This window comes from Macadamia integrifolia, chromosome 6 (assembly GCF_013358625.1).
Source record: "Macadamia integrifolia cultivar HAES 741 chromosome 6, SCU_Mint_v3, whole genome shotgun sequence".
Taxonomy (NCBI): domain Eukaryota; kingdom Viridiplantae; phylum Streptophyta; class Magnoliopsida; order Proteales; family Proteaceae; genus Macadamia; species Macadamia integrifolia.
In genome coordinates, this window is record NC_056562.1 from 29,160,124 (window position 1) to 29,176,822 (window position 16,699).

The 16,699-nt window shown below is 36.5% G+C and overlaps 1 long non-coding RNA gene across 1 annotated transcript; it reads right to left on the reverse strand.

Moving 5' to 3' along the window:
• Positions 1-8,512: 8,512 nt before the first annotated feature.
• Positions 8,513-12,030, reverse strand: LOC122080654. The gene is made up of 3 exons (XR_006140858.1): positions 11,734-12,030; positions 11,563-11,638; positions 8,513-9,660 (listed from the first exon to the last, which is right to left on the reverse strand). It is a non-coding gene; the product is annotated as an uncharacterized LOC122080654 (long non-coding RNA).
• Between the last annotated feature and the right edge of the window lie 4,669 nt (positions 12,031-16,699).

Consider the following 16,699-nt stretch of genomic DNA (forward strand, 5'->3'; position numbering starts at 1 on the left):
CGGAGTGTCCCGTATTGCTCACTTTTTTTTTGCTAGAAGATCAGATTATATTAAAATGGAGAAAAGAAAAATAAAATACAAGAGCGAGAAGAGAGCCTCCACCTTCGACAAGGCCATCAGCAGAGGCTCACAACCGCTATCTCACAGAATGAAAATATCTAAAGCAAGAAAGCCCATCAATATCAACTTGCAGCTCATTAGCAATGTGAAGAGGGAGGTACACATCATTACAAAAAATCCCAGACTTGGCTATGTCCCGTACTATTCACTACTACCACACGATATGACATATCTCCACCTCTCCTACTATTATAACCTACTCTGAGAGATCAATGTCGTTCGCCAAATCTAAAGGAAAAGACACCTTTCTTCCGAAACTTGCATTTGTTCATCATTGGAACCATATGCAGTCTCTATCGTCCACCTGTACCTCTTACTTGAGTTCCAATGATAGTTCCACCTGATTCGACATTTCCTATAAATTTATACAGATTCTTAATCATTCATCCCTGCATCACGACCATAGCCCCCTTGAAACCCTAAGAACTCCACCTTCAAATGAGCATCTGAATCAAAATCTTCCTTCAATCTAGCACATGCATCGCCAAAGTCAAAATTCAAACGTATGATTTTTACAATCTCAATCCTGACAATTTTGTTTCACATTAGCTGTCACTTTGACAATACCATTGCGGCATACATGGTCAGTAGAAAATTAATCCTTGACTAGACACATGTGAAATAAATAACCAAATTCTAAACTCAATCTGAAGCTTTTGTACTTGATGAATTAGAGAGAAGGATATTTCCATTATTCCAAGATCCTTCCACACATCGGCATTTAATGATTTATCTCTTTCCTTCTCCTAACCCTCCTCTTTTTTATCCTCCTTATGCCTAGGGCAATTCCTATTTAAATGATCTTCTTCTTCACAATAATAAGTTATTTTGCAACTTTCCGACTTGGAACATCCCTTGTACTTTCCAAATTCTTCTAGTCTCTCATTTGCTCTACCTCATCCCTAACCACCATCTACAACCAAGGCACTACCCTCTTTTGATGCTCCTCATTAAATTTTTCAGTCGTATCTCATTTATCATTAAAGCAACAATAATCTCATTAAGTTTAAAATTATTACTAAACATTAGTGTAGTCAAAATTTGATCAAATAAAGCAGGTAGAGCTAACAATTCCATCAATATCCTATTAAATTCATTTGAATGTGTCTCAATTTTTGCTCCCTCAGACAAACAAAGACCACATAATTGTTTCTTCAAAAATAGCCGATTTGTCAATGACCTAGACTTATACTTTTCTTCAACTTTTCCTAGACTTCCTATGGATCTGCCAACCTATTTACCTCACAAAGAGTGGAATCCATAAGACACAACTGGATAATAATCTATTTTTCAGATTCCTCATCTTTTACCTCATCTTCCTTATCTCCAATTTTTCTGATTTCTTCTTGAGAGCTTTGACTGTCCCCTCCCACGTAAGAATATTTTTCACCCATTCTTGCCATAAGGTGAATTCATTATGACCATTGAAGCATTTTATAAAGGAGCTTGAACCCTTCACAACCTCCAACCTACCCAATTTGTATCATCCACGCCTGCCATCAACCTCAACAAGGCTAATCACCAAGGATTTTTACATAAACCTACACAAAATTTATATCAATAGAACAAAATCTACCCAATTCACACCATCTATTACATCCATAGCACCAAAAAACCTTAGAATATATATATTTTTTTTTTGCTAGAAAGTCAGATTGTATTAAAATAGAAAAAAGGAAAAAAATATATGTTACATAAGCTCGAAGTGGGCCTCCACCTTTGGCATTGCAATCAGCAGAGGCTCACAACAGCTATCTCAAGAATCTAAAGTGCGAGTAACCTGCTTCATCTAGAAACAGATCCTGAATGATACTCTGAGGGAGAGCAACACTATCACAAGAGGTACTCGTTTTAGCAACATCTTTAACTAGAAAATCAGCTATAGGATTAGCTTCTCTGAAATAATGAGAGATCTTCCACTCAATGGAGTTGAAATAGCTGAGACTATGGTTCCAATCCTGTAGAGCGAACCAAGGAATAAACTTATGATGGAACATGGGGAACATGGAAACAGCAGCAGAAGAATCAAACTCAATCCATTATCGCTGGATATCCCTTTCCCTAGCGAGCTTAATACCCTTAATTATGCTCATAATCTCAGCCGAAGAGCTATTTGAAACTCCCAAGAAAATCTGATAACTGAGCAACAATCTACCATTGTGATTCTAAAGAATTCCTCCACCTCTTGCATGACCCGAGTTACCAATGGCACATCCATCAATGTTGAGCTTAACCCAAGAAATCAGAGGTTTACACCAGTGAATTTCCAAGGTAGAGGACGATGGCTGGATGGACTTTGCAAGATTCAACCTTTTGCAAAGAATGAGATCTTTAACCGACCTAGGAGAGAATTTCAGCCCTCCACAGAGAAATTCAATCTCTCCTTTGATGCTGCTAAGAATTATGGCCAAACTTATTTTTTTCCCCTCAAACCTTCGCAAATTTCTTTCTTTCCATATGGCATCTAGAATAACAAATAGACCAGTCGCCCAAGCCTCTTTCAAGCACCACCCTTTCCCTCTATTCTTCCACCAGATTGCTAGCTCTGTCACAGAAGCTTTCCGAGGCCAAACCACATTAAATAGATCTACCGTCTTGCTCCATATACCATACCTTATGCATGAAATCAAAATTTTCAAACAAAACCTAAGCCCGTACGAAACTGGCTTGAGATTTTTTTTGTTTAAATTTCCTTAACTCATCATACAAATCTTGTCGTAAAATTTTTTCTCTTCTTTAGTCACTTCATGATAAAGACTCCTCTTCTCTTCACCTTTCTTTTTTTTTTTTTTTTTTTTTTTCTTCCTTCTCACTAAATGACATTTTTTTCCTTCTTCTTTTTCCTCTCTCATATATGGAATCGAAATTAAACTTCAAAATTCTTTCCTCCTCTCATTCCTCCCTCACATATGGAATGAAAATTGGACTTTGAAAGCATACAATGTTTTTTCTTGCACACCTCTGTCCATTCATATTTCTCTCTTTCCCCCAACAACTCCGTGGATGTAGAGAGAGACCAAAACCATGCTTTATAATGGAAAAAATACCTCCAAACCCATGCTTTATAATGAAAAAAATACATTTTTCTGCTCTCCTTGCACACCTCCCTCTTCTTAGATCTTTGTATACATCTTGTAACAATCTATCAAATCTAGCTCTGATACCATTTATTGGGGATGAATATGTAACTATGAAGAATAAGCCAAATTAATAATCACACGCAACACAAAGAGATTAACATGGTTAAGAATAAATTCCTACATCCACCCAAAAAAACCAAAATATTTTCACTAAGCCAAAAAAAACTCTCGACATCACTCTCCAACTCTTCGCATTTTGATCTCCCCTTGCTTGAGTTTAAGGTTTTTCCACAATAACTATATATAAAAAACCCTAATCTCCACATAATTATAATTTTTCCACGCACATGCAATAGAACCAAAACCATATTGAATTACAAATATGCTCAATAATAATTATGTGGACCCATGGAATACAAGGCACACCCAATAGCAACATTTTTTTGTATTTAAAGACTTTCCTAGTGAGGAGTAACAATAAGTGGTAAGAGGTGAAGAAAGTTATGGTTAATAGAAAATTCTTTAATTATCTCAAGTAGATGTAGGAAGTTTTATTTATCCACAAGTGTTTGTGTATGATATTTTGCTTGATTTCTTTTTCGTTTTTGCATAATTGTCCCAATAGTGATAGCAAAGTTTGTTCAGTGGTTCTTCGTAGGTGATGCATTAGGATATGGTGAAAGGAAGGTGCAAAAGGATTCTCCATAAATAGAAGAAGATGACTTTTGATTGTTGAAAATATGTGATAGGATGTAGATTTTGTTGTTTTTTCAAAGGAGTACTTTAGAGAAAAGAAAGGGACTAGTGAAAAAGGGAAAATGGAAAGATAGTAGCTAATGTGTTTTAATGAAGGTCAACCACATGTTCTACTACAAATGAAGAAACAATTTTTTCAATCTTTCCCGAAACATCTACTGAAAGTATTCAAGATGACAAACAAAATCTTTACTTTTGGAGAAAAAAATGAGAGAAGAGTGTGGTAGGAAAGAGGTGGGTTAAAATATACTGTGAGAACTATGACACACCATGTGTCCTTCACCACACCTCTTTGATGATGAGAGAGAAAGAGAGAGACAGAGAGAGATATAAAGTCAGAAGTCACCACCTAAATAAAGGTCTAAGTGCCACACAAAACAAAATTGACTACACGATCGTTCAATGGGGACTAATCAAACAGTTGGTGTAAGTATGACTCTAAATTACATTTAAGAAAGGTGTCATAAACCCCAATCTACTTGGTTAAACCGGTCTCCCTATTACTTAGTCAAAACTAGGGTAATACATGAAAAAAAATTTTAAAAAAAAAATTAAATTTTTACCATTTTATAGACAACCCAAAAGAGTGAATTGGATTTACAAAATATGGGCCCAAATTTGGACTTATTTCGTGCTTATTTCAAATCTCTAATAAATTGTTAGTATACAAAATTTTGGTTAAAGTAAAGAAGGAGAAAGAGAAAAGAGAGTGCACACACCTTTACTGTGGTTCGGCACAGCCTCAATACCATCCAACATCCACTTTTCAAGTTCCTACTTGGAATCCACTAACACAATCTCTTTATCAAAGTAGGAGAAACACCCTCACACAATTATCATCTCATGATCAATTCACACTAGTTTTTTAGGATCTACTAACGTAATCACTTGCATCAGGTGATGTTCTCTTTTGAAATTTACCTCGGTGTTAAATCAATCTTTGAGGCGGAGAATGAGACCCTACTGGAAGAAATTTTAAGAGCTGAAGAAATAAAATTTCCTACACTATGGATTGAGTGCGACTCTGCAACAGTTGTCACAAGAAAAATTCCATTGTTTGCTCTTCAAAAGTGGCTTTGCCTTCAGACATATTTAATCTCAATATATTGGAAGATCTCTCACTGCTACAAAGAGGCAAACTCAATTGCGGACTACTTGGCCAAAACATTGCGAAGAAGGATCCTCGAATGAGATGGTTAATTTCCTAGCTCATATTTCTAAAGAGCTCTCCATTGATGCAATGGCAAGACTAAGATTCAGATTCCAAATATTTGTTGATAGGGCTCCTTGCTAATGGCAATGCCGAAGGTGGGGCTGCTCCTAACATCATACAGGTTTTTGTTTTTAGTTGGATGTTTGCTCTATGATTTTCTTTGTAATATTTTTTTTAGTTTTCTAATATCAATGAAATATTATCCTCCATTAGTTTTAAAGTCAATAGTTTAATCCATTTAAAAAATAATATTAGGGTAAACTTGTTTAAAGCCCTTTTAGAATTAAATAAGCCCATAGCTCGTATAAGGCCCGTTTAAGGTAGCCCGATTAAAGCCCAACACTGACTGTCCCGATTACAAACCATACCATGCCCTCCAAACCTAGGCCCATTTAAGGCCCGTTCACTGTGCAAGGATTTCACACCGCCAGGCCCAATTAGGCTAGACGGAGACTGGCCCGGCTAGACCGATTGACACCCCTAGAATATACCATATATGCTGATGTTAGCAATTATATTTTATTTTAAATACCAAAATGCCCTTATAAAATATGAAGTACCTAAAATACCCTTGTTATAAGTTACTATTCTTTCACCCAAACCTAAAATGCCCTTAACAATGACTGGTAGTAGGGGGTTTGAGTCTAATATGGTGAAACAGAGAGGGTGGTCTCATAATTGTAGCATTCTCCAGGGGGTGGCACTATAAATTTCCCTTAGAATAATAAGCAAAATGGCATGTTAGAAGATCTCCAATAAGCAAAGTTGTAGGGAAGAAAACCAGTTGAGCAACAGGAGAAATAGAATAGCAACCAATCAGAACCTAAGATGAGGCATAAACTCTAGTCAAGTATGGGTCAAGAATGTAGTTTAATATCCCAAAAAATTGGTGCAATCCAATGGCTGGATGAGTAGCTGCAATGATAGATCAGAAAATAGAAAATTGAAATTCTAGATTTAGAAACTATCAAGAAAGACCAATTCACTTATCTAATCAGCACCAAACATAGGTTGATAGAAGAGACTTGTCCATAGGGATAAACCCTAAAATATCTGAAGCATGAAATAGTCAGATAAGGAGATATGTCCACTCTTTAAATGCAGCCAAAAAGGTCTACCTCCACTCTTTAGATTCAGCCAAAAGGGTAAAAAACAGAACAACCGCAAGCTCTATTTGACATCGATATATGTAGACAACAATAGTAGGGCAGAACCTATATGTGCATGGCATCAACAGTGCTCCTTGTAAATATTCACTATCATCAAACATAAGAAACCCTAGTTTTTTTTTTTTTTTTTTTTTAAAGGTCAGCAAAAAAGTATATTAGAATCAGAAAAATGATAACTTATAAAAGAACCTTTGAGATCCTGAGACCTTTGGCATGGCCATCAACAGAATAGGAAATCAAAGCTAAAGAAGAAGAGTTACATAGAGTAGAATCTAGGCATATGCTGGCCGTCCCATTTAAGGTCGGGGAGTTACATAGAAACCCTAGTTTTCCATTTTCTATCAACTAGGGTGTTACACAAAAGCAAAACAGCATAGGTTGCTGCAAACCACAACAAAGGCAAACCCTAATGGGGCTCTCAAACCAAGATGGATTGAAACTATAGGTTGTCCAATGCTCTAATACCATCACAGTTTCTGACCTAGAACAACCAATAGAGATGAAGTACAACAAGTAGAGGAGACGAGAAAATATTAGGCAGCAAAAAAAGTGCTTCCAATTGAATAGAATTGTGTAACCTCTCATCGGTAGTGGTGATTTGTATTTATAATCAAAACTATACCAGAACCACAAGTATACCGCCATGTAACACACCCCCACGACAAATAACACTCTAACAAGAAAATACATTCCAAGTGTGCCCTTTTAATAGAAACCATTTTAAAGAAAATAAAACAAACACAACAAAAGAGGATAAAGAAGAGTAAAGAAAATTAACTTAGGAGTGTCCGATGTTGCTTCAGGACAATGGGGAACTCTCCCGATTCAGACTTGTATTTAATCTTTACAGTACAAGTAAATGTTGTAGGACCTTACCACTCTAGCATGTCTTTTGTATGCTCCTCCTCCTAGCCACTTTATCTCCTAAATCTTGATTAAAGAAAACTCAGAATTTCACAAGGGGACCCCATTATTTTACATCAGGGAGATACAATGTTTTACACTCAAATCAGTTAAATGATTCCACTACTAGCCCAACTCCATAGCATCCTTACTTGAAGGAAACAGGTCTCCTGTTTTCATAGTGTAATCCTCTGACCAAGATTAAGAAGATTTCACTCTTGCTTGAAGGATTCAAAAAGGTCTCCTGCCTTCATTGTATCAAACACTGTCTCAATTTCTTCCTTCTCAATCAACTTTCCTGTTTTCTTAGTTAAGTTTAGATGATGGGAATTCAAACCACCATAACTTCAAGATTATCAATTAATGATTTAGGATGAGGCTTAACATGAGCTTGTTGGATTGGACTTAGATTACCCATGGGACTTACCAAGCCTTATTAGAATTCAAACTCCATATGTGTACTCGAACTAATATTGACCATTGGAATTAAATCAGAGAAAAAATGCAACCAATTCCCATGATTCTCAATTTCCACAATATTTTCGACCAGAATTTTCTTATATCTGATGTAATTATAGTCCAAAACAGAGCTTCCCAAGAGCATACAAAGAGTTTTTACTTGAAATTTCAGATACAAATAAAATAGACAGAAATATAACAGAGTAAAAGGAGCCCAAAAAAAGGATTGAAAATATTTTCCTTGTAATAATGAAATCAACAGTAAGTAGCCACTCAAGGTTTTCAGAATACAGTACAATGTGGGTAGTTGCATGTAATAATTGACAGGGACTTATTTGCAAGCAATTTTGGATGATCATGGAGATACTTGCACTTAATTAGGAAAGCTACATCTCAAATAAAAATAGAGAAAAGTAAAGTATAAAAGAGACCTCCATAGGTATTTAGCCCGGCCTTCCTCCCCAGAAGCCCCCCAAAATAAATAAATAAACCACTTACTTTAATAGTCGACTTTTTAAAAAAGAATATAATTAGAGGGAGGTTATTTTTAGAACACTGCACTGTAGTGCATGTATACATTCAGGTGCAAAGGAACTTAAAGAGGTTTGAAACAGAAGTTGTGAGATGAAGATCATACACAAAGAGTAAAGAAAAAATAACTATTAGAAATAATGAATTCTATCAACATCTAAATGTGAATCACATTAACTATTTAATAAAATAAAAAAAAAAAAAAAAAAAAAAAAGAGAAAACACCATTGCAGATGTCAAAATATCTTTCCATATCCACAAACTCCTTTCTTTCTTTTATTTATTTTATTTATTCATTGTCATTTTTTTCATCAAAAATTCATAGCATTACCTCCATTTCCCCCATTCTAACTGTCTAATTAGTCTCATGTGTTGATTCTCTGAGACCTTTCATACATTTGACACTAACGTATATACCTCAGAGTGGCAGGAAGAAAAATTAAATTATAACCCCTTAGTGTACTTAGAAAGAAGATAACATACACAGTTTGGAACCAGGAATCCTGTTTCAGTAGTTTAGTCAAAACAGAGTTAGGCCAAAAAATAAATAATATATATATATATATAAAGACCCATTTCTTGCATCCCATATACTTCTTTTAGGCCATAAAAGGATGAAAATCAAATACTCCCTTCAGCCACAATAACCACAATAAGACAACCATTGCAAGGTATTGACAGGAAGACAGTTATTATATATATTCTTTTCCAATTAATATTGGCAAACAATAATTTTTTCCCCCATTATATGTTAATTTAGTGTCAAATTACCTGGCAGAATAACTCTTTTCAAACTTGAGTTCAAATTCATCTTGGGACAATAGCGATCCCACTCATATAAATTGCACATCTAGGTTTATAAAGCTTTAAGAACTCCATTTTTTATTTCTAACGTTAAATAATAATGAAATATAAATATTGTAACAATCTAGAAACATCTGAAATACACATGAAGTCAGTTTCCAAATGTCTGTACTTTGCAGTCATGCAGAGTAAAATCTACAGTTTTATAAATGTTCCTATGTGCAGATAAAATGTTAAATGCTCATATCAAGTTCGCTAATACATTTTACCTGTATCCCGCAAACAAGCATTTCTAAAGAAGGATTCATGATCAGATTCTCTATTGTTAATCTATGAGCAATGACAACTAACTTCATTCCATGCCATGCAATTGTCCTTGCAACCATTGCTCAAGTTTGTCCCAATTTCCTCAATTACAGTTACTTCGGACATGTGATTTTCTACTGCCTCAATTGACAGCTGGACAATATAAAATCTTATCATTTATGACTCGAAAACTCCATACACAATTTTGAATAGAATGGCCATTTCATCAATACATGCTAAGGCATTGTTACAATATATTACTATTTAGAGATAGGGATCACCTGTGCTGTAGTTTATATACCATTGAAATTTAACATCCCTGCCAAAACCAACACAGTGTTTAAAATTAAATTATTACATAATAACTAAAACAGAAAAGAAAACTGAAGTGTTCTAGCACATTAGAGCAGTAAAAAATATAAAATAAACCTTCGCTAATCACTTCTTAATTTAAGCGGTGAAGTATCCAATCCAAAGAAGGAACTCAATTGTACATTAGTATTTTATGTCATTATATAAACTCCCTTGCTTACAATTATACTTATATGTAAATTTCTCTAAGATAAAAGATAGACTCAAGTAATCTAGTGATGCAAATTTTGAAAATTTCCTTTTTAATGTTAAATTTTAGGCGTAACACAAAGAACTTCTACTAACAGAAGAAAGCATTAGAACCTAAAGGGTAGAATATGCATTCATACCACAAACCACTAAAAAAGAGCCCCATCACACACATCGAAAAATCATTTTTCAAGGTAATTATTGAAAAATGTATGTCATTTAACCAAGTTTGAAGGATTGACATCAGGGTTAAAATTGGCCCCTGCTGATTTGAATCCAGGTTAGTACCGGATAGCTGAACAGACAGACAGGATAGTTGGATCCAGTGTATCAATCCAATGTTGCCGGTAGATTGGATGATCCACCATAATTAATAAGTAAAATAACCACAGTACAATATTCCAAGCTTAACGGGTAGGAAAATTCAAATAAGTTGTTGCTATCAATGACAAATAAAACTTTAGTAATCCATGGCACTTGAGAAATATTACCTTTTAGGTCAGAAACTTCAAGGAAATGACACACACAATTGCATATATCTGTTTTTTCTCTACAGTAGGAAAATCATCAATACCTATAAAAGAGTACTGGATCTTTTGCATTTGTTGATATCCTCTGTACCTAATTCAACTCCAGTAGGTATTACATCTTCGAGTTGAAAATTATTTAAAAGTAAAGTGGGGCGAAAAAACAAAACAAAAAAAAACAAAAAACAAAACAAAACAAAAGAAACAAATCAGATTCAAGTATTCATGTACAAAAGTGCACGAATTTGGTGATACAGTAAAACACCAAAACGCATAACCAAACATGAAACCTACACCCATATTGTATTCTTCAGAAAGCCACATGTTAACTCCTGTACAAAATTACAGTGATGTAATACACAAACCTTAACCTGTTCACTAACACCACCCTTAACCACATTTGCAACGAAAATTTAGTCTATCCAAAGATACCAACCTTGTGGTTAAATGCTAAAGAAAAAAGACCCGGGGGGGGGGGGGGGGTGGCATCAAGTCAAATATTCAGCCACAGCAATGTTGTAAGACCATACACTTAAAAAAAGACTGCTTTTTCAGAGCAGAGAAGCTTAAGCTTAAAGGATCTAATAAAGCTGGGAGAACTAAGGTAAGAAATAAAGCATTGAAAGACGTTCACCGAGTCCTATCAAGGGAAGAACTCAGCTTACTCACTAGGAATGCACCCTAAGGGAAAGTTCCGGAGTCATTCAATCCAAATCAATGACAGTACAATCAAATAAAACAAGAGCACTATACAAGCTTCGGATAAGTCGCCTGCTATCAAGGTAATCACGTTTAATTCGTCTGTGTACATCCAAGTTTCAAAAATGACACAATCCCAGAAAGCGAGCAGGGATAAGGATCACATTCTGAAAGGTTTGATCCAGATGAAACAACCGACAAGAGTAGGGGAAAATAAAAGAAATAGAAATCAGATAGATGGAAATGGAAAGGGATCTGGGGAGTGAGGACTGGAAATGGTCACCAGTTCGCTGAATGTTAAATATCTAAGAAAATTTCTAATTCTGGTGAGCAAAGTTTTTATTAGTTAGTAGTTATATGCTCAAAATACTTCATATATGAAATTGATAGATTTCAAAAGCATGTGAGTACTCCAATAAACAGAAACGACCGACCTAACTATCCTAGTCTTTCCAATTCCTGATGGCGGCACCGATACGGTGCATGGTTGTCAATGGGATAGTCACCAACCTGCAATAAGAAGTTTAGATCATGGATAATGAAATTAAGTAAAAGAAGAGTTAATAAAATTGATAATGGCGTCGAAATTCAAAAGTGGCACCAACCTGGGAGGTAGCATGTTGGTGATCGTAGAAGTTAAACTGATCGAGATGAAGAATTCATGTGAGGGAAAGCTAGCCAGAGGTCTGCAACTCAAATCCCTAACAAACTCGATCAGATGGCCGCATCTTCTTCCGAAATAGAGCTAACAACCGCCCAATTCCATCTCAAACTCATCGTCGTCCTCCTCCTACGTAAAAGCTGGAGATGGAGAGGTAGAATCCCCAGCAGAACAGAAGCATACTCCCACTCCCTGGGATTTGGAACTGTGTTTGAAAATTAAGAAGTCGAACAGGAAAGAGGGAGATGCCGCGGGAAAGGGTCTTTCTCTACTTTCCCGCGGCTAGCCCTATTCAACAAAAGGCACAAACAAAAACATAGGGCTATTATGGTAATTTTACATTTAAATGTTTTTGTAAGAGAAAGGCTAGAACTGTAAAATCCCCTCATGTTCGAAGTTAGTTTTCGTTCGTCAGAGGCAGCGACGTAGTGCGGCGGTGGCGGAGGGAGGGGTCATCGTCCGATCGAAGGAAGAGAAATAGAACTCCGGCGTCATTTTAATCCCTAAACGGAATCCCCCCTCCCCTGCAATCTCTAATTGGCTTTCAAATCTTCAAGTCAATAAAGAAATGGCGAAACCTAAAATCGCTTCCGTTACTGTTTAGTTAATTCTTCGTGATAGTCTCTGATGAGAGAATAAAAATGAAATAACAAAGATTCACAAAGATAGGAAAAATATTGAATTGCGAATTTGAATTCTATGAATAAGGGCAATAAATTGTATTATTAATGTATAAGTATATGGACACCCATCCAGTATCCAGTTTATCCCTAAATACTGAAGAAGAAAATCTCTCCTATAATCCCATTTCATCCAAAGAGTAAGAGAAATAGAAACTCTTTCATCGGATTTGAGTCAGCAATGACGGTGGATGAGCTTGAGCTATCTGAAGTCCTTCCTTAAAGATTCCGAACGGGTTCTTTGCAATGAGCTAAGACCGTCATCGCCTGCTCTCCTCTTACGAGGATTTACTGTGGAGACGAAATCAGGTGTGGAAAAAAGAAGATCACGGTCCAGAACTGAATTGCAGCTTCGAACGGATGGGTAGAGAAGGTGGGTAATGTCCTCAAGCGGCTTTCTGATTCTCCTCTTCTTATTAAGGGAAGCCGAAGCCATTGCAGTTGATTGATTGGTCGTAGAGAAAGGAAGGATGTTCATGTTCTCCTTGTTTTCAGAAAGGACTTCCATGATCTGAGCAGATGAGAGAGCAAGAGATGGGGATTGGGACTTGGGACTTGGGACTTGGAAGGAAAGAAGTGAAGAAGAGAGGTATTTGTAATGGAGAGAAGGAGTCATTTTTGGAGGGGAGATTGAAACTGTACGAAATGTTTTCATTTTCGATTTCAGAGATGGAGGAGGGAGAAAGTAGGATTTGGCGAGATTAAACTTTTAAAATTTGATGAAACTTGCCAAGTACAGGCGAGAAGTTGGTTTCCAGTTTTCCTCGTGAATCGGCCAACAATTGAAAATTTACGTAGGGAAGTTTCGAATTTCAAAGCAAAGTTTCTCTAAAAAAAAATATATGAAATGGAGAGATGGTTTTTAGGAGCCAATGCCAAAATTCGAAACCGCTTATTCCCGCTTTCCCGGTGTCGAATTCCTCATTTCATACGACAACAATCCAGTTAATTGCACAAGCCAAGTAGATGGAGAGCACATGTGAAAAAAGAACCGTCTCTGTCAATGTCACTGTAAATGAAATTGGGCCCAGAATCACCGTTAAGGTATTGGGTTCGAAACGATGGTACAAAAACCTAGGAGGGTTATGGAATCTGTACCATAGTTGGCAAAAAGGAGCACAGCAAAAAAATAGAAATGGATGATTCGAGTTTTAGACAGTGAAATTTTTTGAATGATACAATCAAAAAAATAGAGAACGGCAAAAAATAGAAAACAAACGGTACCAGTTTTAAACGTGTAGATTTTAAACAAGGATTCGGATCCTCTGTAGCGCAAGGGTGCGCTACTTATTGAATAGCACAGCATATGATGACGACATGTGGATAGACAAGGATCTTGTGGCTGAGTGGTAGTATACTCGTATAAATTAAGAAATTATTACATGAATACATGCATCTAATGTTCAAAACAACTATAATATCCAACAGTAATGCATATATATCTCATGTCTCATTATAAGTTTTATGATATATAATTGAATATCATCCAATACCAATTCTAAATTCATATACTACACATGTCCAAGTTTTATTGAGCAATGTGGTTTGCTATGATGTTGTTCATTGTTGTCAACATAGTCAACACACTCTTGAAGTAATATATGTTCAGTTTGAGTTAGGAGTCATCACTTTAGAAATAGTTTTCAACAAATGCATTAGTTTGTATCTCAATTGAGTTGAAGTTGATATCATAAGAATATAGGCCATTTGAGTTAACTTCAAGTCGGCGAAAAAATCAGGTGGATCAGAATTTGGAAGAGAGAGATAGGGTCAATTAAGTAGACATTATGTTCAACAAGTTGAGTCTTAAAAAACGCCAAAAAAGAGGATGTGTTTAAACGCGTTTTAAACGTGCTTAGAATGGAAATGCTTGCCATTTGCAGTTTTTTTAATTATCTTTGAGAAGTATAACAGGAAAACGTGTTTTACACGGTAAAAGACGAGAACGTGTTTAAAATGAAGTTTTAAACACGTTTTTGCTAACAGTGATCTATACTAACGATGCGGCTCCATATCTTTTCCAGTCCATGCAGCTCACTGGACTTGATGCAACTTTAAATTCTGTTCAATCCGAAATTCAAAATATGTAAAGTTTCAAGCTAAGCTATATGGGAGAGTGTGGTGAGCAGAGAAGGCAACCGGCCCTCACTCTTCTATGGGGAGGGGGTCTGTAAACCTCAGACATGACAACAAAACAATCGTATCTACTTAGTTTAAGTAAAATCCAATCAATGTATTTAGCTCAGTTAGTCACTTTGTTCCTTCCTCCCTTTATTCCTATCAAGCTGTGAAGAAATCTAGTTAAATAAAGATGAAATGTAATGATGATGATTAGGAGTACAAGGGTATAGGGATGATTAGGTGTACATGGGTGTAAAGGTAATCATGAGATCGAGATGATTAGGAAGTACATGAGTACAATGTGTTAAGAATTCAGTTTCTTTTTGAATTCAAAAGTTAAATTTAAAATTCAAACTTTAGGCATTCAACAAGATGTGGAAACGGTTACAATTCTTCCAATGTTTATCTATTGTAACAAATTTAAATTCAAAATTTAAAATTCATTCTTATCCAATTGTAACAGTTGTAACATATATCCTTATTAGTAATATAAAAACAGCACGTAGCCCATGATTTGGGCAAGTGGAATTATTCCAAATTCTCTTATTTTTACATGGTATCAATTGACCACAACGACCTGGTGTAATCATGTCAATGTCTTCTTCCATTGTTTCTCCTACCTCTGATACACCACTGTCATCTACTTCTTCTTCTCCCAACTTCCATCACCATATCACTTTGAAGCTGACCAGTGACAATTTTCTCCTATGGAAAATGCAGCTATATCCCCTCCTTCGCAGTCAAGATTTACTTGGATTTGTGGATGGTACTCTTGCATGTCCACCGGCTATCATCACTGTTGAAGGTTCTACTACTGCTGCGCCTAATCCAGCCTACTCCAACTAGGTTTGCAAGGACCAGCTTGTTCTCAGCTGGCTCATTGCCTCACTAACCCCAGAAATCCTTCCTTATGTTGTCAGCCTAAACACTACATCTCAAGTATGGCATGCACTACAAACTTCATTTGGCACTCTCTCTCATAAGAGTGTCCTTCAACTTCACCTGCAATTGCAGAACACATCCAAAGGTGATAAATCTATTTCCACCTATCTTCGTGAAGTGAAATATATTTTCGGTCAACTTGCGGCTGCCAATCGGCCCTTGGCTACTGAACAACTAAATGCCATTGTGTTTCGTAACCTTGGTGCGGACTATAGTGATATTGTGTCTGTTCTAGCCACCAAGTCTGAACCCATCGAGTTTCCCGATCTTCATTGTCTCCTTTTGAGTCACAAGCTCCGTATGAAGACGGCACAAGCCTCTATCGAAGTGAACCTCACTCATGCTTCACCACCCTCTAGATCTCCTAATATGGCTTATTCAACTACCACACCAAATGCCAGCTATACTCCACATTCACGTGGCTCTAGTTCAAAGCAACGCAAGAAGGAATGTTGTCAGATATGTAACAAATACAATCATATAGCCAGTCGTTGCTTTTATCGGTACTCCAACTCTAATGGCAATGCTTCTTCACCAAATGCCAATATGGCTAGGATTCTACCAACACCCCCCCACTGCCGTGACTGACATGTTCCCTGATACAACCGCTACCCATCATGTCACTCCTAACATCTCCAACTTGCATATTGCTTCTGGTTATACGGGTAATGATCACTTACGGGTTGGATTGGTGTTGGTGCAACATCGAATGCAAGGCCTCTATCTGCACACTCTCCCCGCCCTAATGAACCGTTCCTTTTCATGATTATCCCTTTCCCATCCTTATGAGGGTTGTGAAATCATCAAGTGAAATGAACCGCTTTCTCAATTTGAGCGAAATACAAGGAATGAGATGAGTTGAGCATTGATTAGTGCTTCTTCGCGAAGTGCCCTGACTACGGGAAGTGAAGGCGGAATGATCGTGGGAACACCTAATTATTGAGGAAGGTTGGCTCAAGCGGTAGAAGACGTTGATGCTTGACAGGGCCTCACAACCCCCTAAAGGTCAAAAGGTAATCATACGCCCCAACAAGGGAGGGGAAATACCAATTGGTAAGAACATCACCAACATGTGATGTTTCCAACGCTGACTTTGTTACATATTCGTAATGTCGGATCCTCTAAACTTTTGTCCTCATCCAATAATTTATTTTCATTTCAATAACA